The sequence below is a fragment of the Scyliorhinus canicula genome, chromosome 19 (assembly GCF_902713615.1).
Source record: "Scyliorhinus canicula chromosome 19, sScyCan1.1, whole genome shotgun sequence".
NCBI classification, from domain to species: domain Eukaryota; kingdom Metazoa; phylum Chordata; class Chondrichthyes; order Carcharhiniformes; family Scyliorhinidae; genus Scyliorhinus; species Scyliorhinus canicula.
Window position 1 is genome coordinate 40033414 of NC_052164.1, and position 24408 is coordinate 40057821.

The window sequence follows — 24408 nt, forward strand, 5'->3', positions numbered from 1 at the left end:
TCGTGTGTACATGGATGGCATCATCATATTGTCCACGACCACTGAAGAACATTTGTCCCATCTCCAGAAGGTATTCCGCCGTGTACATGCCAACGGCCTAAAGTTAAACAGGTCCAAATGTTGTTTTGGCACATCGACGCTCAAGTTCCTAGGCAACCAGATCTCACAGCATGGTGTGCGGCAGTACACAGACAAAATCAAGGCCATTGAGGCGATGAAGGTCCCTGAGGACAAAAAGACGGTGCTGTGATTCTTGGGTATGGTCAATTTTCTGGGCAAGTTCATTCCAAACATGGCCACACACACCATGGCCCTATGCAACCTGTTGAAAAAGTCAACTGCCTTTGAGTGGAAGGTGGCACACCAGACAGAGTGGCTGGAGCTGAAAGCCAAGCTCACCACTGCACCTGTCCTGGCATTCTTCGACCCAGACCGGGAGACAAAGATATCCACAGATGCGAGTCAGGATGGCATCGGTGCGGTGTTGCTTCAATGAGATGACACATCATCCTGGGCACCAGTAGCCTACGCATCAAGGGCGATGACGCCCACTGAAACCAGATATGCACAGATTAAGGAGGGCTTGGGTCTTCTCACCGGCATCCTCAAATTTCATGATTATGTCTGCGGCCTGCCGACATTCACTGTCGAGATGGATCATAAGCCTCTGGTCCACATCATCCACAAGGACCTGAACGACATGACGCCTCGTTTGCAGAGAACCCTGCTTAAACTTAGGGGGTATGACTTCAACTTGTTGTACACACGTGGCAAAGAGCTCATCATCACTGATACATTGTCCCGCTCCGTCACCTCGCCCAGTGAACCGCTGGAGATCATCCAGCACATCGAATCGCAGCTGCAGCTGTGTGCTAACACTCTCCCGGCGACAGATGAGAAGGTAGTTCTCATCCGTGATGAGACAGCCAAAGACCCCCTCTTGCAGCACGTCACCCACAACCTCACCAATGGCTGGCAGAAAGGGCAGTGCCCACAGTTTTACAATGTGAAGGATGACCTGACGGTGATTGATGGTATCCTCCTCAAGCTGGACAGGATTGTCATTCCGCTCAGTTTCCAGAGCTTGGTGTTGCGCTGGATTAACGAGGGACACTTGGGCGTTGAGAAGTGCAGATGCAGAGCCCGGCAAGCTGTCTACTGGCCAGGCAACAGCCAGGACATCACGAACATGGTCCTGAACTGTGCTACCCGTCAGCGGTTCCAGCCAGCGCAGAGCAATGAGACGCTCCAACAGCATGACATAGTGACCTTTCCATGGTCCAAGGTTGGCATCGACCTCTTTCATGCAAATGGTCGTGGCCACGTATTGATCATCGACTATTTCTCGAATTACCCTGAGGTGCTGAAGCTCCCGGACCTCACCTCTCGGACCGTCATCAAAGCCTGTAAGGAGACGTTCTCAAGGCATGGCATCCCAATCACCGTCATGAGTGACAATGGCCCGTGCTTTAGCAGTCGAGAATGGTCCACGTTTGCCAGGTCATACAATTTCCAGCATGTCACCTCCAGTCCACACTATCCGCAGTCCAATGGAAAAGTCGAGAAAGGGGTGCACATTGTGCAGCTCATCTGCAAGGCCGTGGACTCTGCTTCCGACATACACCTTGCACTGCCCGCGTACAGGGCAACTCCATTGTCCACTGGCACGTCACCGGCTCAACTCTTGATGAACAGGGACCTGCGGACGACGCTTCCAGCCATACACCTGCCTGACCTAGATCTCCTGCTGGTGCTGCAGAAGATGCAGCAGCTCAGAGACCGTCAAAAGCAGGGCTATGATGCCCATGCCACCGATCTGGCCGTGCTATCCCCGGCAGACACTGTCAGGATCAAGATACCGAATGGTGGGTGGTCTGTCCCGGCTGTCGTTGTTCGACAGGCCGCGCCCCGCTTTTATGTTGTACGTATAGCTGATGGCTCCATCGTGCGAAGGAATCGACGGGCACTGCGCAAAGTTGCCTGCCCGCAACCACTTTCTCCTCCATTTCCATATGTTGAATTGCCACCTCCTGATACCCCGCACCACGAGGCCACCAGTCAGGCTTCCATCCCGCCTGTCAAGGTGCCGTCGTCCCCTCCGCCACCTCTCCGGCGGTCGACCAGGATCAGACGCAAGCCTCAGAGACTGGACTTGTGAACGTTGGTTTTGTTTGCTCTGTGCTATTGTCCTCCGTCAGTCACGTTAGACAGACTCACTCACACGTGAATACATTTACATACACCAACAAAACATAAAAAAAAGGGAGATGTCATGATATGCAAACATGCAGCTAATGAACACATAGAATAGGACACGACGAATGAGCAGTCAGGACACTCAGGGGTGGTATCTCACTATAAAAGGGATGAGGCACTCACACCCCGCCTCTTTCCACAGACCAACATCTACAGAGTGAGACAGGGTGTATTCTCAACATCACACCCCAGCACGTGGCTTAGAGCAAGGCTCATTCAGTTAGACTGAGTTACTACATTTAGATTAGCAGAGAGTCAAGCTCATTGAGAACTGTGCTAATAGTTCAATAAAACACATTGAACTCACTTCAAAGTCTGGAGCATCTTTTACTCAAAAACTGCATCAAATGGCAGCTTGTGTTATTCCAAATTATATAACACAACTGAGAGAAAACAGGGATCTATAGAACAGTGAGCCTGACGTCAGTTGTAGGGAACTTGCTGGAGTCCCCAAGGATTTCATAGGACAGAATTGAAAAGCAGTGGTATAATCAGGCAAAATCAGCATGGAATAATGTAAAGGAAAGAATGTTTGACACATCAACTGGAATTCTTTAAAGATGTAACTAGTAGAGTTGACCATGGAAAACTGGTGGATGTGGTCTATTTAAACTTTCAGAAGGCTTTCGACAAGGTCTCACATTGCAGATTAGCTAGTTAGCAGACAGGAAGCAAAGAGTTGGAACAAATGGGTCTTTTTTCGATTGGCAGGCAGTGACTAGTGGGGTACTGCAGGAATCTGTGCTAGGACCCAACTGTTCACATTATATATTAATGATTTGGACATTTGAAGTGAAGAAATGTATTATCTCTCAAATTTGCAGATGATACAAAGTTGGATGGGAGGGTAAGCAATGAGGAGGATGCAGAGATGCTTCAGTGGGATTTGGACAAACTGTGAGTGGGCGTATGCATGGCAGATGCAGTATAATGTGGATAAACGTGAGGTTATCCACTTCACTAGCAAGGTGGTGTCGGACCACAGCAATCGGATTGTGTCCTTGGAGACAGAGGTGGGGATCCTGGGGGATCTATGCAAGTTGCTGCGAGTGAAGGTGGAGGAGCAGGAAAAAAGGTAAAGCCGGCTGAATTTGCGAAATGTGGATCTGCCAGAGGGTGTGGAAGGAATGAGTGCCACGATGTATGTGTCGAGGATATTTGTTGGGTTGATGGAGGAGAGGGTGCTAGAAAAGGCCCCAGAGGTTCCGGATCCACAGGTCCTTAAGGCAGAAGCCGAGGGCAAGGGTGCCGCCGTGGGCGGTGATTGTGCGGTTGCAGAAGTTTGTAGAGAAGGAAAAGATTCTAAGGTGGGCCAGGGAGAAGCAAGACTGCAAATGGGGGGAGGGGAATCATGTCCGAATATTCCCGGACATTGGCGCGAAGCTGGCACAGAGGTGTGCTGGATTCAACAGGGTCAAGGCTGTGTTGTTTCAAGGGAAGATTCGATTTGGGGTGCTGTATCCGCCACAACTTTGGGTGACGTTTTGAACAACAGCAATAACAATCTTTATTATTGTCACAGGTAGGCTTACATTAACAGTGCAATGAAGTTACTGTGAAAAGCCCCCAGTCGCCACATTCCGGCCCCTGTTCGCGTATTCTCCCTGAGGGAGAATTCAGAATGTCCAAATTACCAACAGCACGTCTTTCGGGACTTGTGGGAGGAAACCGGAGCACCCGGAGGAAACCCACGCAGACACGGGGGGAACGTGCAGACTCTGCACAGACAGTGACCCAAGCCGGGAATTGAACCTGGAGCCCTGAGTTGTGAAGCATCAGTGCTAACCACTATGCTACCGTGCCACCCAAGGCTGTGAGTACTACTTTGAGACGCCAGAAGCTGCCAATGACTTTTTGAGGGACCATAAACTGAGGGAGAACTGAGAGTTGGTGTGAAGTGGAGGAGCTAAATCCACAAAGGTTGGATATTATGGCTGTTTTGTGTTGCCCGAGGGTGGGAATATATTCGGGGAGTTGTAAATTTGTAGGGGAATGATAACCATTCCCTGCCATCGCCCCCCACTCCAGCTTACATGGTGTTTCACTTTTTCGGCAGGAGGTGACTTGCGACTTTGAGAGTTTTTCTTTGTTCAATGGGTATGGGGGTGTGGGTGGGGTTGTTGACTGGGGGTTATTCAGGTGGATAAGTGTCGATTGCACAGGCCAAGGAGAGACTGGTGGGGGAAGGGGTGTGCAGGCAGGGCCTTTGAGTGGGAGTTGCCACGCTAGCCATGCTAGCAAGTAATGTTGGTGAATGGAGGTGAGGTGAGGGAGGAGGTCGCGAGAGGTGACCAGTTGGGAGGGGGATGGGAAGGGGATTGCGATATGGCAGAGTTGGAGACTAAGCATGGTCCTGGGCGGAGAAGGGGCCATCTTAGATGGGCCCGGTTTAGGGCGGTATGAAGTGAGATAGAACTGGTGGGGGATGATGACAGACAGTAGAGGGAAATGGAGGCCTAGGCCTCCGGTGAGAGTTGTGATGCGGAATGTCCGGGGGTTAAATGGGCCCGTCAAGCGGTCTTGGGTTTTTGTGCACCTGAGGAGTTTGAAAGCAAACATGATTTTTCTACAAGAGAAGCACCTCTGGGTGGAGGATCAGGTTAGGTTGAGGAAGGGATGGGTGGGACAAGTATTTCACTTGGGGTTTGATTCGAAGTCTCAGGGGGTGGCCATTTTGTTGAACAAAAGGGAAGGTGGACAGGCCGAGCCCTAATTCAATGGGAAAGTTGAAGATGGTGAAGGAGTTGGGCGAGTTTATGACGCGTATGGGAATGGTCGATCCATGGAGGTTCAGGAACCTGGGGGAAGGGAGTACTCCTCCTTCTTACACGTGTATAAGGTGTACTTTGGAATTGATTTCTTTCTGGTGAGCCTAGTGGTGCTTTTGGGGGTGGTGAGGGCGGAATATGCAGGAATTGTGATTTCAGATCATGCGCTGCATTGTGCGGAGGTGAGGCTTAGCTTGGGGCAAGTGCAAAGGCCGGGAAAGAGGCTACATTTTAGCAGATAGGGGTTTTGTGAAAAGGTGAGGCTGGCAATTGGGGATTACATGGAGATTAATCAGAATGGTGAGGTGTCAGTGGCCACATTCTGAGAGGCATTGAAGGCGGTGGTCCATGGGGAGATTATCTCATTCAAGGCGCACAGGAGGAGGATGGAGGAGCATGGATGTTTGTTGGTCAAAATATGTGGGATGGACAGGAGATACTAGGTGGCTCCCACTGAGGGGTTATTGGTAGAGAGGAAGACGTTACGGGGCAGTTTGATAGGTTGACGACAGGAAGGGTGGTGGAGCAGTTATGGAGCGCGAGGGGGTGCAATATGAGTATGGAGAGAAGGCGAGCCTTGATGAGGGAAGGGCTGTAGATGTCGTATACATGGACTTTAGTAAGGCGTTTGATAAAGTTTCCCATGGCAGGTTGATGGAAAAAGTGAAGTCGTATTGGGTTCAGGGTGTACCAGCTAGATGGATAAAGAACTGGCTGGGCAACAGGAGACAGAGAGTAGTGGTGGAAGGGAGTGTCTCAAAATGGAGAAGGGTGACTAGTGGTGTTCCACAGGGATCCGTGCTTGGACCAATGTTGTTTGTGATCTACATAAATGACCTGGAGGAAGGTATAGGTGGTCTGATTAGCAAGTTTGCAGATGATACTAAGATTGGTGGAGTTGCAGATAGCGAGGAGGACTGTCAGAGAATACAACAAAATATAGATAGATTGGAGAGTTGGGCAGAGAAATGGCAGATGGAGTTCAATCCAGGCAAATGCGAGGTGATGCATTTTGGAAGATCAAATTCAAGAGCGGACTATATGGTCAATGGAAGGGTTTTGGGGAAAATTGATGTGCAGAGAGATCTGGGAGTTCAGGTCCATTTTACCCTGAAGGTGGCAACGCAGGTTGATAGAGTGGTCAAGAAGGCATACAGCATGCTTGCCTTCATCGGAAGGGGTATTGAGTACAAGAGTTGGCAGGTCATGTTACAGTTGTATAGGACTTTGGTTTGGCCACATTTGGAATACTGCGTGCAGTTCTGGTCGCCACATTACCAGAAGGATGTGGATACCTTGGAGAGGGTGCAGAGGAGGTTCACCAGGATGTTGCCTGGTATGGAGGATGCTAGCCATGAAGAAAGGTTGAGTAGATTAGGATTATTTTTGTTGGAAAGACGGAGGTTGAGGGGGGACCTGATTGAGGTCTACAAAATTATGAGAGGTATGGACAGGATGAATAGCAACAAGCTTTTCCCAAGAGTGGGGGTGTCAGTTACAAGGGGTCACGATTTCAAAGTGAGAGGGGGAAAGTTTAAGGGAGATGTGCGTGGAAAGTTTTTTACGCAGAGGGTGATGGGTGCCTGGAACGCTTTACCAGCGGAGGTGGTAGAGGCGGACACGATAGCATCATTTAAGAAGCATCTAGACAGGTATATGAATGGGCGGGAACAGAGGGAAGTAGACCTTGGAAAATAGGAGACAGGTTTAGATAAAGGATCTGGATCGGCGCAGGCTGGGAGGGCCGAAGGGCCTGTTCCTGTGCTGTAATTTTCTTTGTTCTTTGTTCTTATGCTGGCCTACCAGCTACCGAGGCAGGGGGCATCTAGGGAAATGCAGGCAGAGAAGGGAGAGATGGTGTCAGAGCCGCAGAGAGTAAACGTGGTGTTCAGAGGTATGAGAAGCTGTATAGGGCTGAACCGGGTGGAGAGGAAGGGGGATATAGGGCGTTTTTTTGGATGGGTTGGAGTTTCCAACGTTGAAGCAGGCATTGGAGGAACCGCTGTGGCTGAGGGAGGTGATTGATAGTATCAGCGGAATGCAGTCAGGGTAGGCCCCAGGACCAGACGGCTTCCCAGCGGCTTTTATAAGGCGTTTGTGGCAGAGTTGGCATCGCATTTGTTGGGGATGTTTAGTGAAGCCTTGGAGAAGGGGAATTGCCAGAGTCATTGACACAGCCGTTGTTGACGCTAATCCTGAAAAAGGGGAAGAATCAGCTGGCATCAGGGTCGTACAGGCCCATTCTGTTGTTGAATACGGACTTGAAAATACTGGCTATGGCGTTGGCGGAAGGACGGGGGCCGGGGAGGGGGGGGGGGGGGGATGCCAGGGATGGTCTCTGAGTATCAAAAGGGTTTTGTAAAGTGCCGACAGCTCTCTAGTAACATCAGGAGGCTATTAAATGCGGTTATGACTCCGACAGGGAGGCGGGTGCCAGAGGTTATTGTTTCTATGGATGCAGAGAAGGCCTTCGAACGGGTGGAGTGGAGGCACTTATTTGAAATTTTGGGTAGGTTTGGGTTTGGCCCAAAGTTTGTGGCGTGGTGCATCTTTTGGTCGCAAGTGTGCAGGGAATTGACTAGGATGCACAGGTGGAATTTGACAACCTTGGGGGAGGAGATTAAGGGGGGATTTTAAGAGATGGTATTCGGTACATCTGACACTGGCAGGGAGGACGCAGGTGGTGAAGACGAATGTGCTGCCTAGGTTCCTGTTTGTGTTCCAGACCCTCCTGATCTTTCACCCAAAGGCCTTCGGAAGATGGAGCCAATGATCTCGGTGTTCATATAGGCAGGGAAGATGCCGAGGGTAAAGGGGGCCCTGTCACAGAGGCAGAGACAAAAAGGGGGGTTGGCGTTACCAAGACTGCTGCACTATTATCGGGCGCAGATTGTGAAGAAGGTGAGATGATGGGGACGGGGGGAGTGGATCAAGATGAAGGAGGAGTCCTGGAGGGGATCCAATCTGAGGGCTATAGTGACAGCTCCGTTGCTATTAGTTCCGGGGAAGTATGCAGAGAGCCTGGTGGTGCTGTGGTCGGTAAGGGTGTGGAATCAGCCGAGGAGACAGTTTAAGTTGGAGGGGATGTCAGTGCTGACGCCACTGTGTGGGAACCACAGGTTCAAGCTGGGAGAGATGGATGGGCTGTATGGGAAGTGGAGGGAGGTGGGGCTGGAGAGAGTGGGGGGCTTGTACTCGGAAGGGAAGTTTGTAGGTCTGGATGAGTCGTGGGACCGATTTGTGTTACTAAGGGGGAGTGAGTTTAGATATATGCAGGTGCAGGACTTTGTACAAAAAGAGCGGAGGGCGCTTCACAAGTTGCAGGAGTATATTTTATTGGAGCAACTGCTGTGCCCAGATGTGATGGGGAGCCTAGGATTGGAGATATATACGGGTATTTTGGGGAGCAGGGAGGGGTGAAGCATGTGGTGAGGATCAAGAACAAATGGGAGGAGGAGTTGGGGAGGGGGAATAGGCTGTGGACTGTGGTGCGAGGCAATGTGGACAGTGAATTCAACCTCCTCCTGCGCAAGGATGAGCTTGATTCAGTTCATGGTGGCGGATAGGGTACATATGACTCGGGCGAGGATGAGTGGGTTCTTCCAGGGAGTGGCCGACTGAGTGCAAGAAGTGTAGATGATATGGGCGAATCATGCGCACATATTTTGGGATTGCGAGAAGCTGGAGCGATACTGGGATGTTAGGGACGCTATCTAAGATTGTGGGGGTTGAGTCAGGCTGGACCCAATGGTGGCGATTTGTGGGGTAGTTCCAGAGCTTCTGGAGGGGAAAGGGGCCGATGTTGTGGCCTTTGCCTCTCTAATTGCCCGCCGAAGCATCCTGCTAAATTGGAGGTCGGATACGCTGTCAGCGGTGGTGGTCTGGCTGGGTGACCTTTACGACTTTCTCCGGTTGGAGAACATTAAGTTTGAGTTAAGGGGCCAGCAGCGGGCTTTGGTATGCAGTTGGGGCTCTTCATTACGTTGTTTGATGAATTTTCCATCACACCAGGGGATGGAGGGGGGTGGGAAGGGGTTAAAAAGGGGGGAAATTGTACAAACTGTGATTTTGTGTGCATTTTATATGTTGCTGTTTTATACATGTTTGGAATCAAGTACATTTTTAAAAAAAGAAATGTAAAAACAGTTAGCTAAGTTTCTACAGTCACTTAAAAAGAAAAAGAGTAAATAAAATGAGCATTGGTCAAGAAAGTGACAGTGGTAGTAGATAATAAAGAAATGACATGAAATTAACAAATATTTTGCTTCTGTTTTCACTATGGAGAATATAAAAAATATTCCAGTAATGGTTTTAAATCAAGAGGTGAAAGGGAGAGGGAACTCAGCAGTGCTGAGTAAACTGACGGAGCTCTGTGCTGTCAAGTCTCTGGCCCAGGTGGACTTCATCGTGGGGATTTAAAAGAGGTGGCTCATGAGATAGTGGCTACGTTGGTGTTAATTTTTTTTCAAAATTCACGAGATTGTGGAAAGGTTCCATCAGACTGTAAAGTAGCAAATATAACCGCTCTTTTCAAGGTGTGAGGGAGGCAGAAAACAGGAAACTATAGGCCAGTTAGCTTGAAGTGTGTCTTGGGGAAGTGTTAGAATTGATCATTAAGTAGGTAGGACGGAATTGTCCAGCGGTTGGGGTTCTCTGTTCCTGCCGACAGCGCACCTCTGGCCATGGGTTTCCTGGTGGTATGAGGTATCTTCAATGAAAAATTCCATTGAGAAGTGGCGGGAACAGAGAATCCCGCCACCAGTGAAAACACGCATCTGGAGGTTTGGAGAATCCAGCCCTTATAGCTGAGCACTTAAAAATCTCACGGTAACCGGGAAGAGTCAGCATAGTTTGTGAAAAGGAAATCATACTTCACAAATTCTGCAGAAGTACTGTAGAAAAAGGGGAGCCTATAGACATTCTGCACTTCTGGATTTCCTGAAGGCATTTAATAATGCCAAATCAAAGGTTATTGTACAAAATAAAAATTCATGGTGCAAGGAGAAACATGGATTGGAAATTGGCTGGCTGGCAGAAAACAGTGAGTATGCACAAAAGGGTCTTTTACTGATTGGCAGAATGTAACGAATCGAGTCCACAGGGGTCTATTCTAGGGCATCAAACCTTTTACAAGTTACATAAGATAAGACTTAGATAAGAGGAGCCAGGATATAGTAGCTAAATGTGCAGATGATACAAAGATTGATACGAAAATATCTTGTGACGAGGACATGCGAGGTTGCAGACAGGTTGACTGAGTGTGAAAAAAATTTGGCAGATGCAGTATAATCTGATAAAAATAAAATTGGCAACAATCGCCAGGCAGGAATGTTCCCGTCCAGTCGAGGAACACTTCAGTAGTCAAGGGCATTCAGCCTCTGATCTTCGGGTAAGCATTCTCCAAGACGGACTTCAGGACGCGCAACAACGCAGAATCGGCGAGCAGAAATTTATAGCCATGTTCCGCACACATGAGTATGGCCTCAACCGAGACCTTGGATTCATGTCGCATTGCATTCACCCCCACCGTCTTGCGAAATCCTACCAACTGTCCTGGCTTGAGACAATTCACACCTCTTTAACCTATGATTATCCCTCTCTCCAGTTGCTCAGTCTGGACCTGTAGACTTGCCTGCAAAGACTCGCATTCAAATTATGGTAGGAAATCTTACAACACCAGGTTAAAGTCCAACAGGTTTGTTTTGAATCACTAGCTCACTAGCTTTTGGAGCACTGATCCTTCCTTAGGAGGAAGGAGCTCCTTCACCTGAGGAAGGAGCAGTGATCCGAAAGCTAGTGATTCAAAACAAACCTGTTGGACTTTAACCTGGTGTTGTACTACTTCTTACTGTGCTCACCCAGTCCAACGCCGGCATCTCCACATCAAAAATAAAATTGTTCACTTCGTCAGGAAGAATACAAAAGCAGGGTATTACATAAACAGAGAATGACTGCACAAATCTGAGGTGTAGAGGGATGCAGGTGTTCTAATGCATGAGTCACAAAACCTTAGTACGTAGGTACAGCAAATAATTAAGAAGGCACATAAAAGCAAGGAAGTTATGATGCAGTTAGACAGGACATTAGTGAGACCACATCTCGAATATTATGTGCAATTTTGGTCTCTATATTTAAGAAAAGATGTAAATGTCTTGGAGGTGGTTCAGAGGAGGCTTACTACATTGACACCTGGAATGAATAGGTAGTCTTATGAGGAAGGTTGGACAGGCTGGGCTTGTTTCCACTGGATTTCAGAAGAGTGAGGGGTGACTTAATTAAAGTATATAATGTGATGAATGTAGGAATTTCAGATTAGGGGTACAATTTAACGGAAAGGTTTCTAAGTGTGGTAGCGAGCGAGAACTGCCGTCAGCTTCCTGACGGTTGATTCGACGAGGCCATCACTGGTATCAAATGTTACTAGGTCTACTTAAGGAGGCCCCAAGAACTTCATGCCACAAATGATTGTTCAACTGGCTGATTAGCCGGGACCGTGCCGACCAGTTCCCCGCTAACAAGGGGGAGTAGCACTTAAACCGATCCCGTAGAGCAAAATCCACACAGCATGCAGACATGTAACTGAGGAGACCAGCTCCATGATTCGGGGATGCCGTCCTGGCCAGACTGTTGGACTTGGTCTAGTCCAAATGGGATGTCCTGTTTCCGCAAAGGTCTCGCAGGGTCAGCCATAGGGCAGCCAGTTTTGCCTGGGAGCAACTAGTCTGCTCAGGAGGACCTCCACCGAGCACTGACAACTCCCCCACCCCCCTCCCCCGAGCACCATGCCATGTCCCGGCTCACCCATGTCCAGAATTTCTGCCCACGCTTGCGAAGAACGGCCACTGAAGGTTGCACGAGTGGTCGAGGACAGATCGGCCACCGATGTAGAGGTTGGCGTATGGCGCAGAGATGAGGATCCTCCGGCGCCCACCCAGATGCCCTGTCAACACGTGAGTTAATGCCAGCATGATGATCCTTCCCTCTCACTGACCCATGTCCATTCCCCACAGGATCTCCATCCAATGGTGCCGGCCCATCCGGGGTAATCGCCCCGCTTTACAAGAGAACACCTTGGAGGGGAGCTCCGAGGCTCCCTCACCTTTGCCCTTGTGGAATGTACCTAGCTTGTACCTGAAGCATCTCTTTCATAAATATCACCCAATTTTCCTGCCAGTTTGTCATTCCATTTTATCCTGGCTAGATCCCGTCTCATCATATTGAAATAAGCCCTCCTCCAATTTAAAAGTTTTATCTAACACAAATATTCCCCCGAGGTGCTCAACTTGGCCCACCATTTTCTCCACACCATATCCAGTAATGCCTCCTTTCTAGAACATACTGATCAAAGAGGATCTCCTGAACACATTTCAGCTATTTATTTCCATTTGTTCCTCTTGCCAGAAAACAGGTAGGTTTTAAATAATGTATTTGTCTTTGTGGGTGTTAGAAATAAAGCCCAGTTTAAGTAAATTTAATATTTTGCTTCTGTATTTGAAATTGGTTTAGATGCCTGCATGGTAATGAGGGTTTACGACATGAAAGCAAACAAGGTTTAAAAGAAATCTAGGCTGTTAGGGACTCCCCTCAGACGGAAAGGAGTTTTGAGTTTGTTGCAAGCTAGAGCCAGATCAGTGGACACAGAACAAGAGACCTGCAGAGAGCAGATTCCCCAAAAGAACAAAATAAAAGCCTGGAAATTAGGAAATGGGGACAGAAAGGCGCCTCAGGAAGACAGCTAAGTCAAAGGGACAAAGAATGGGAAGTTGAACAAGGTTCTGGTCAGGGGAATTCAAGTAAAAAGCAGAGAAAGGGCTCTGAATTGAGGGGGGCATTAGAAAAATGTTCCATGGCTAAAAAAATAAGTCAAAGAGAACATAAAGGCAAAAGCTAGGGCATACCATACTCCAAAGCTAGTGGTAAGCTGAAGGATTGGGAGAACCTTAAGGTTCAGCAAAAGACTACTAAAAATCAAATCAAAAGAGCTATGAAAGGTAACTAGCAGAAAACAAACTCTGATACCAAATGCTTCTATAAGTATTTAAAGAGAAAGAAAGTAAACGGCTAAAGTAAATGTTGGCCCTTTAGAGGACGATGCTGGTGAGGTAATAATGGGGAACACCGCGATGGCGGAGGCACTGAACCAATATTTTGTCTCTGTCTTCATGGTAGAGGATAATAAAAAATTTCCAAGAACTGCAGTTAATGTAGAGGAACTTGGTGCAATAACAGTCACTAGGGAGAAGGTGTTGAATAAATTAATGGGATTGAAGACAAATTAGTCTCTTGGACCTGATGGCCTGTACCCTCCTGTATTAAAGGAGGTGGCAGAGATAGTGGATGCATTGGTTATGATATTTCAAAATTCCCTGGATTCTGGAAAGGTCCCAGTGAATTGGAAACACGCTAATGTGATGACCCTATTCAAAAAGGAAGAGAAGCAAAAGTATGAAACTGTAGACCAGTTAGGTTGACCTCTGGTGGGAAGTTTCTGGAATCAATCATTAAGAAGGAGATGACTGAACATTTGGAAAGACAAATCTCGATCCACCATTGTCGGCATGGTTTTATATAGGGTAAGTCATGCTTGACAAACATGCTTGAGTTCTTTGAGGATGTAACCAGCAAGTTGGATAATTGGGAACCTGTGGATGTAGTATATCTAGACTTCCAGAAGGCGTCTGCAAGGTGCCGCATAAACGATTGATCCAGAAGGTGAGATCGCAGGGGATTGGGGGTAGAGTACTAGATTGGATTGAGGATTGGCTGTCTGACAGAAAGCAGAGGGTCAGGATGAAATGGGTCTTTCTCTGGATGGCAAATTGGAACTAGCAGGGTGCCGCAGCGGTCAGTCCTCAGACCTCAACTGTTAACAATCATTATGAATGATCTGCAAGCAGGGACAGAGTATAACATAGCAAACTATGTGAATTATATTAAAATAAGTGGGAAAGCAGGCAGTGAAGAGGATATAAAGTATTTACAGATGGATAGAGATAGGCTAGGAGAATGGCCGCGTGTGAAGTTATCCATTTTGTCTGAAAAAATGGAAAGGCAAATTCTTATCTAAAAGGGAAGCAGATTCAAAATGTGTCTGGGCAGAGGGATCTGCCTTTGTGGTGGGCACCTCTTGCTTTTTTCAGGCACACCTAGGTGGCAGGGTGCCCAGGTCTGTTTTAAGGTGCTGCTGGTCACTGCAAAACTCCCCGCCAAATGCGCCCAAAGCCATACATTAACTTTGGTCTGCTGAATCACAGAAAGTCTGTATTCAGGTACAGCATGTAATAAAAAGGTCAGACATCTGAGGTAATCAGACCTTAATGCAGCCTAAGGAGTAGCGGTGTTCTGTTGACGTGGCTGGGTACCTGGGAGATTGTGTGGTAGCGTGAATGCACATGGCAGTCCAGAGCAGAGGAATACCGGAGGGAGAGGCTGAAATCTCTGAGATGGATTTTTGGTGAAGACATCGAGAAAAAGTGTTTGGGAGAGGATTCCAAGGTGTATTCTCGAGAGCGGAGTTTGGAAACATTTGTGTGAAAATTAGCGTTCCAATAAGATCAGTTGGCTCACATGTAACAATTATCTGAGTGGTCAGTGAGAGGGAAGGATCATTCTCTCTGACATGAACAACTCATTTGAGGCAGTTCATCTGAATGAAGGGGAAGTGGATCCTCACCTCTCTGGCACAGGCCACTCTCGCTGTCGATGACAGCTCTCTCCTCACTCAACCTCACCATCCTTAGGGCCCATTCCTCTTAGTGGGGTGAGGTCTCAAAATCTTTGGGATTCCTCCCCTCGACTCTTTCCCATTTATTATGGGCTAGCTTCTCCTGTGGCGGCAAAGTGAGGACATTGTGAGCCACACACTTGATGGGTCAGGGGGCTCTAAAGCAGGTGGCATGTGTGGTCACTGCATCTGGACATGAAAAGATTGTGCTGGTGGATACCAGAGGGTTCTGAGGAACAAGTATAAAGATTGGATGGGGAAGGGTGTGAGGTGTCAATCAGTGGATTTGAAGGGGGGGGGGGCTTGTCAATTTGAGGGTGGCAGGCAGAGCTAATGCCATGAGAGAGATGATAACTTACCTTAGAGCTTGTCGGTCGTCTCCTGACATTGAACTGCAGTCCTCCTTTTCTTGTTGCCTCCACTGACAGCTGCTGCCACTGCCTCCTAAGCGGTATTGCTCCCCCTGCTGCTGTTCATCCGACCCCGTCGAGGGAACAGGGTGCCTGCCCCTCATCCACAGTGTTGAGAAGCCTTGAGAGATCAGCATCCCCAAAGCGAGGAGCAGGTTTGTTCGCGGCCATGCTTGTGTCTTGATTGGGAGTGAGTGGTGAAGGCAGCTCCCCCTTGTTAGCGACGAGTTGCTGAGGTCGAATCAGATGGCGAGGGAGCCAGGAGTGGTGAGATTCACATGGCGGCTCATTTGTGGCACTAAGTATCGTTGAATACGGTCCACGATCTCGACAATTGGGTCACTGCAAGACTCCCCGCCAAACGCTCCCAAAGCCAGACATTAACTTTGGTCTGCTGAATCGTGCCCTTTGTAATTTTTTGGTAAATTGCGCCCAATATCTCAGTATTCTTTTGTGTAGACAATTATAGTACTTGAGAAAATGTGAGAGAAAGAGAAATCTTAATTGTCTCAATAAGAGCAGCAAGTTTGAAATGCAAGGAATGGGAATGCTTTAGAAAGTGGCATATGCATTTAGCCTAAGCACTTGCTATATTATAAATAAAGCTTGCAACACAGAGACAAAGGCAGAAAAATACACCATAACATATGTACTCAACTAAATGTGCCATGTATTGTCATTTTTGTAGACTGGCTGATATGAATGATGCACTACAGAACATCTAGTTTGAATAATTGCATATTAAACATAACTGGAATAGGGGCAGCACGGTGGCGCAGTGGATAGCATTGCTGTCTCACAGCGCCAAGGTCCCAGGTTTGATTCCGGCTCTGGGTTGCTGTCCGTGTGGAGTTTGCACATTCTCCCCGTGTTTGCATGGGTTTCGCCCCCACAACCCAAAGATGTGCAATGTAGGTGGATTGGCTCAGCTAAATTGCCCCTGAATTGAAAAAATTAATTGGGTACTCTAAATTTTTTTTAAAAATAACTGGAATAAATAAATAACAAACTACTGACACTGAGCTACTGCAAAATACATCTATCCACCAACACAACTTACTCCCAAGCCGAGAGCCACATGGTACACTTACACTGCCACCTGCTGGTCGGAGGTCTTGTACAATATTATATACAGAATTGCTCTATCATCACATCCCCTTTCCTTTGGAAAATGTAGTTATTTATATTGATTAGATCATTTTTACAATTTAATATGATATGCATAAATATTCACATCTTTAAACCATTTACAGTCTGTCACAAATTCAGTCTCTCAGGTTTACGTCTTAGCCTTGTTGATCTTCTGAGTGGCTGCTGAACTTGTGAAGTTACTTCATCTTCCTTTGTAGTTGTGGATGCTGCTTGTTCTTATATTGTTGTGTCTGTATTTTGTAGCTCCGTATGCTATACTGTATCTTCTTCACCTGTCTTAGGACTGCTATCTACTTTTGGTGTTTGCAATACAAATGGTTGCCGGACTTTCAGCAGTGCTCTTCTGTTTCTTCTTAAGACAGCACCTTCATCCATGATGATGAGATACGAGTTTGGACCTGCTTGTCGCAGTACCTTCGCATACTTAGACAATCCATTCCCTTTGGAATCTTCCAATCTGACTGTATCATCTACCTGCAATGATTGGAGTCTTTTTGCGGATCTATCGTAAAGTCCCTTTTGCTTCCTTTTTGAGAGATCAGTTGCCTCTCTAACGTATGGTTCACTGGTTCTTGAGGAATATAAGGCAAGGTGTTATCAGTTGCCTGTTCATCAGCAACTGAGCTGGCGAAAGCCCATTGATTAGTAGTACAGAACGATAACTTAGGAGCTGGTACACGTTTCGGTGCGTGAATAACTGGCTTCGCGTTTTCCTTTCATTGGATTTTGTACGTGTAAGGCAAAGTGCCAAAGCTTTGCAAAATCTCAGATATCATTTAGTATGAAGTCTCCTGAGGCATGTGGGCTTGTTGCAGAGCTGTCTGCACTGTAAACCCGCTTAATTTGCTGCAGTACCTCACACGCTTCCACACCTATCAAAGATACGCGTTCTGCCACCATAACGGAAAATTTTAACATGTAAATTCTGTTTTTTACATTGACATCGAACTCGTATGCTCCGAACATCATGTTTCATGTCCATTGTAATCTCTTAACAATACTGTTTTGTTTACTGCTTGTGGTTTATTCACAGCTGTTTGACATCGGACAAATTGATGAGATTGGCCCTCGCAACTGTGTCATGTTTGAATGTTATTACTGTCATTTCTCATTAATGGCACTGCCCATTTATCTTTAGGAGTTTCTGCACTAACTTTACTATTGCTACAAATTGTCACTGCAACATTGTCATTTTGCATGCAATGACTATACTTCTCGCAAGAGATCATGTCGACAAAGAACACGTCTTCGAGGCACACTTTATCAGCTGTGTTTATGGCTTTTGTTTGTTCCTCTGTTTGACAAGAAAAACATTGGCTAGCAAAATGATTTGTTCTTCTACATTTGGAGCATACCTTTCCAAACGCTGGGCATTGTTGTGGCAAATCATGTTTGCCGCATCGCTGGCATGAAATGGCGGATCAGGTCTGCCGCTAAAAATGACCGCCTCCACAATGACTAATGGCATTGGCCGCCTCTTCTACCATCGCGCCAAATGCCAGAGATTCAATGTGCTGATCTGCTGCAAGCTCGCGAACGTGACATATTTGGATAACATTTTCGAGTTTCTCTCAGAAACTTCTTGCGTACCTCATCATTGGAGATCCCGAATACGATCTGATCGAGGATCATTGACCACTGGAGGGTACTAAAATTACATGACTGCACCTTCAACCGCAAGTCGGTGAGAAAACTTAGCAAATGCATCGCCTGCTTTCTGAGTGCCTGTGCGAAATATAAATGTCAAGGATCAGGCTGAGAGAAGGGAAGGTCATGTCCCGTTTAAATGTAATTACTTGAGGGGGAGAGTGCTTTATTTGTGGCATAGCCTGTTGTGGGAGGCAAATACTGTGGAAAAAAAGGAGATAATTTAATAACAATTTAAGTATTGAAAGATTTTAGATTTTGGCTCCAGCCCAATGAACAACAACGTTAATTCTGCATTTGTTTTCCAGGCTGTGGTCTTAAATTATAACTACATATAATTTTACTGAGTATTGTAAGTTATATATTGCATGTTAGCATAACTTGAAATTATTATGGGCCAGGGTTTAGAGAACGCCAAAGTATACCATGGAGTTCACCTGACCCACAACCTTTAACAGATTTTGGTTATGGGGAGCACAAGGGCCCACTTTACAGGTGTGATGCAACAGAGAACTAAAAGTATTTTAAAAACAAAAACGATGTTTATTCTATGAATCATAGAACATAGAACATAGAACAGTACAGCACAGAACAGGCCCTTCGGCCCTCAATGTTGTGCCAAGCCATGATCACCCTACCCAAACCCACGTATCCACCCTATACCCGTAACCCAACAACCCCCCCTTAACCTTACTTTTTTATTAGGACACTACGGGCAATTTAGCATGGCCAATCCACCTAACCTGCACATCTTTGGACTGTGGGAGGAAACCGGAGCACCCGGAGGAAACCCACGCACACAGGGGGAGGACGTGCAGACTCCACACAGACAGTGACCCAGCCGGGAATCGAACCTGGGACCCTGGAGCTGTGAAGCATTTATGCTAACCACCATGCTACCCTGTTCCAGTTAACATTTTATAAACACACTGTAAACAGTTGATCAACTACCAACCCTGACCACCCTTCAAAAGATACAGTACTCTATAGATAACCCTTAGTAACTTCCCAAACAACATCCATAACTTAAACCCTTTTTAAATAAAGACAGCAGGTTTAAATTATCTACAGAAACAGGTATTACTTTGAAATCATCAAGTGATTTGGGATAGTCTTTAGATTGCAGAAATATATACAGCTTCTTGTTTGAATGCAGCTCTCCAACTCTGAAAACGAAACTAAACACATTGCAACTGCCAGCTCAAAACGAAAGTAAAGATCAGACAGACAGCCCAGCTCCACCCACACACTGACATCACTGCAGCTATTTGATAAGCATTCATTTCTTAAAGTTACATCCACCTGAAACCTCCCCCGAGAACAAAATAAACCATCAACTTCAAGATGGTTTGATGTTTCACTTTTTCACTTTCCTTTAAGAAGTACTGACAGTAAAATACTTTTTCATTTCACAAAACAAAACACACAAACAGGTATAGTAACATAGTCAATTTGAGTTCTTCTTCTTGCGACTGGAATCCCTCTTGATTGACAGTCTCTTTGGACAAGAAGGTCTCTGCACGATCTATCCTTTTCTCTAAGCCTCAGTATTTCTCTTTAAGGTCAGATACTTGAGTTCAATCTGATCACAGAGCCCTTTGTAATTCTCCAACACAGGAGCATTTGATAAGACAGCTTTAGGCCTTCAAATGCCTGTTGACACTCTGCCGTCCACTGACATTTTTGATGTTTCTTCAGCAAGTTTGTCAGTGGAGCAACCATGCTGCAAAAGTTTGTCACAAATTTTCGATAAAATCCACTCATGCCAAGAAATCGCATTATTTCCCTTCATGTCAAGGGTTTTGGAAACTTCTCAATAACTTTTGTTTTCACATCCTGTGGGACCATTCGACTCCGCCAGATTGTATGGCCGAGGAAAGTGACTTGGGCTTCTCCAAATTCACGTGTCTGGGTTTACTACCAAACCCGCTTCCTGGAATCGATCAAATAACTCCATCAGATGCTTCAAATGTTCATTCCATGCCTGGCTAAAAATTACCAGATCGTCGATGTATACTGCACAATTGGGTAATCCTGAAATGACTTTGTTAATTAACCGTTGAAATGTGGCTGGGGCATTTTTCATGCCAAATGGCATAACTTTGAATTGGTATATAACATCTGGAGTCACAAAAGCTGAAATCTACTTTGCCCTTTTGAGGTACCTGCCAGTAACCTTGAAGTAAATCCAGTTTGGAAATAAAAGCTGATTGTCCCACCTTCTCAATGCAATCCTCCAACCATGGGATAGGATAAGAGTCCATTCTTGTAACTGCATTAACATTTCTATAGTCCACACACAACCGTTGGGTACCGTCAGGTTTTGGTACCATCACTAGGGATGAACTCCATTGGCTGCAACCCACTTCAATTGTGCCATTTTTAAGCATACTTTCAATTTCTTTCTTAATCTGTGCCAATTTTAAAGTCTGTATGGATGTTGTTTAATTAGAACAGCATTTCCCATATCTACATCATGTATAGATATTTTAGTACTTCCCAACTTATCTCCACAAACTTGCCCATGTGATATCAATAACTCTTTCAAGTCAGTTTGTTTTTCCTCTGGAAGGTAACTCAGCAATTTATCCCAATTTTTAAGAACATCCTCGTTTTCCAATTTAATTTGAGGAATGTCAAATTCGAAGTCATCTGGATTTGGTTCTTCACTTTGAGATAAAATCAGTAAAACGTCCTCCTTTTGTTCTCCTTCCCTTTCAAAGTGCCTTTTAAGCATATTCACATGACACACTCAGTGAGTTTTCCTTCCATCTGGCATTCTTACCACATAATTCACCTCACTTAATTTCCTTTCAATCTGATAAGGTCCACAAAACCTTGCTATTAAAGGTTCACCTACCACTGGCAACAATACAAAAACTTCATCTCCACTGGCAAAACTGCAAACTTTTGCTTTCTTGTCCGCTACCCATTTCATCACATGCTGTGTAGCTTTTAAATGTTCTCTCACCAATTCCCCTGCTCTATTTAATCGTTCCCTAAAATTTGACATGTGATCCAATAATGTAAGTTCCGACTGCTCACTCATCAATTTTTCCTTAATCAATTTAAGTGGTCCTCTTACCTCATGACCAAAAATTAGTTCAAAATGACTGAATTTGGTTGACTCGTTAGGTGCATCCCTATTGCAAACAGTACGAATGGAATTCCTGTATCCCAATCCTCTGGATAATGTTGACAATCAGCCCTCAACATTGTCTTTGGTGTCTGATGCCACCCTTCTAACACTCCCTGCGATTATGGATGGTACTCAGTTGATTTAAATTGTTTTATTCCAAAGCTATCCATAACTTCTTTGAACAACCTTGAGGTATAATTTGATCCTTGATCCGATTGTATTTCTGTGGGTAGTCCATATCTAGTAAAGAATTTAAGTAACTCCTCCACAATCTTTTTAGCTGTAATATTACATATTGGAATGGCCTCTGGAAATCTAGCAGACACATTCATTATAGTCAAAATGTATTGATTCCCACTTTTCGTATTAGGAAGCGGTCCTATGCAATCAATTAAGACCCTTGCAAAAGGTTCCTTAAATGCTGGAATGGGTATTAAGGGCGCTGGTTTTATCACTGCTTGAGGTTTCCCTATCACTTGACATGTGTGACATGATCGACAAAATTTAACTACATCTTTATGTAGTCCAGGCCAATAAAAATGTTTCTGGATTTTAGCTTGAGTTTTCCTCACTCCCAAATGACCTCCCACTGGTATCTCATGTGCAACTCGCAACACCTCCTTTCTATACCCTACCGGCAATACCACTTGATGAACTTCTGCCCACTTTTCATCCACCTGCAGGTGTAAAGGTTTTCATTTTCTCATCAAGACATCACTTTTACGGTAATAACATTCTGGTATACACTCAGATTCCTCCTCAGTGTATGCTTTGTGATACATCCGTTTTATTTCTATATCTTTCTGTTGTAACTCCGCCCATTTTCTTGAACTAAAAATATCCGCCACATCCTCCATCTGTTCTTTTTTTTCCAACCGTCTGATCAAAAATCATTTCTGATAATTGCACTTCAACTTCATCTTCACACTTTAATTTCTCCTCGTCTTAATCCATGACGTTGCGACCTTGTTACTACACAGTCTGGAAAAATCCCAGGATATTCATCGTTCAACACTTCAGTTGTCTGATTTTGCACTGGCTTATCAACCACAGTAGGAATCACTCCCACCTGCGATCCAGCTATATCATTACCCAAGGTAAACTGTATTCCTGGACAAGATAGTTTCTCTATTACTCCTACGATCTCTTCACTGGACTTTCCAACCTTACCATATATAATGGAACACTACTCCTTGCACCCTGAATTCCACATATTTCCACCTTTTCTGGCAATATTCCTCCCAAGCTACATAACTCCTCTTCTCTTACCATCCAAGATTGACTAGCTTCCGTATCTCTTAAAATGGTGACTTCTTTACCTGCTCCTACTGGTACACATGAGTCAACTTTACCACACAAGTAAATTCTTTAAAGAGATCTGGTACCTTCTTATCAATCACCTCTTGATCAGGCTGTGTAATCTTTTGCACATCCTTTACTTCACTTGGGTTTTCCTTTACCACTTTAACAAACCCCACTGTTTTATCACATCAGGCTTCCCAGTGTTTTTCTTCAACCACCAACACTGTGACTTTACACTGCCTAGTTTATTGCAGTGAAAACATTTGAAACTTTTCATTTCTCTTCCACCCTTCTGGATTTCTTTTTTAACCTGAGTTACACTCTCCTTATTATCTCCCATTAGATCTCCTTTACATCTACCACTTGAGTATTTCTCTGTTCCCCAGTTTCTATCCCTCACAGGCTGAAACTGATGTCGGAAACCAAGCTTTGATTAATGACCTAATTCATAATCATCTGCAATTTCTGCTGCTAATCTCACAGTTTTAACCCTCTGCTCTTCGACATGAGTTCTGACTACATCAGGAATTGAATTTTTAAACTCCAAAAGTAGAATTTCTCTGAGAGCTTTATATGTTTGATCTATTTTCAAAGCCTTTATCGGCCTATCAAAATTACTGTTTGATCCTTTCAAATTCCAGGTATGCTTGACCAGGTTCTTTCCTTGAATTTCTAAACCTTTGTCTGTAGGCTTCAGGCACTAGTACATATGCACCTAAGATTTTCACCTCCTTATATGTCCCAGATACCTCCTCTGATAGTGATGCAAACACTTCACTAGCTCTACCTACCAGCTTTGTTTGAATCAGTAATACCCACATGTGCTGAGGCCATTTCATTTGTTTCATCCCCTTCTCAAATGAAATGAAAAAGGCTTCTATCTCCTTCTCATCAAATCTTGGCAATGCTTGGATATATTTAAATAAATCCCCACCAAGCCTTCGACTATAATGCTCTTTCTCTTTATCCTCATTAATATCCTCAAACTGTACGTTTCCCTTTACCCGCCAATTTTAACTGACTGTCATGTTTCATGACCATTTTCTGATGTTCAAACTCTCTCTTTTTACTTTTTCCCTCTCTTACTTTTTCCCTCTCTCTTTCTTGTTGTTCTGCTCGGGCTATTTCTTGTTCCCTCATTTTGTATTCAAGCTGCTTTAATTTTGTTCATGTTACAAATGATGTAAAGGAGATCTGATGGCAGATAATCTGTAACTGAATTTTTGCCATTTCTGATGAGTCAGACTGTATCTCAGGCAATTTTAAATGCTCTGCTACCGCCATAAGTATCTCTTCTTTTCGTGTGCCGTCAGGTAATGTTAACTAATATTTTTGCCAAATCTAAAAGCCTTTTTTAGTCTCTGTTCGTAAGGTACTGCGTGTGGCATTCTCCACTCCCAAAAACCTCCGAGCTTCTGAAAGAGCCATTGTACCTCCAACACACTCTCTACTTAAACTGGTATACCACACCTGAAAAGCAAACACAAATATGTTCACCCCTCACTGACTTTAAATTCACTAAGCCAACCCAATCACGAAAGATAGATTTTTACCCAACGAGCCCCCAATTTATTATGGGCAAGGGTTTAGAGAACACCAAAGTATACCATGGAGTTCACCGGACCCACAACCTTTAATAGATTTTGGTTATGGGGAGCATAAGGGCCCATTTTACAAGTGTGATGCAACTGAGAACTAAAAGTATTTTTGAAACAAAAACGATGTTTATTCTATGAATCCAGTTAACATTTTATAAACACACAGTAAACAGTTGATCAACTACCAACCCTGACTACGCCCCAAGAGATACAGTACTCTGGAGATAACCCTTAATAACTTCCCAAACAACATCCATACGTTAAACCCTTTTTAAATAAAGACAACAGGTTTAAATTCTCTACTGGAACAGATATTACTTTGAAATCATCAAGTGATTTGGAGACAGTATTTAGATTGCAGAGAGATATATAACTTCTTGTTTGAATGCAGCTCTCCAACTCTGAAAACGAA

General features: G+C 45.2%; 1 protein-coding gene across 2 annotated transcripts in view; it reads left to right on the plus strand.

The window, feature by feature from the left end:
* Nucleotides 1–24408, plus strand: part of LOC119954549 (leucine-rich repeat-containing protein 37A-like) — a 296342-nt gene that overhangs the window by 145740 nt on the left and 126194 nt on the right. The window lies entirely within an intron of this gene.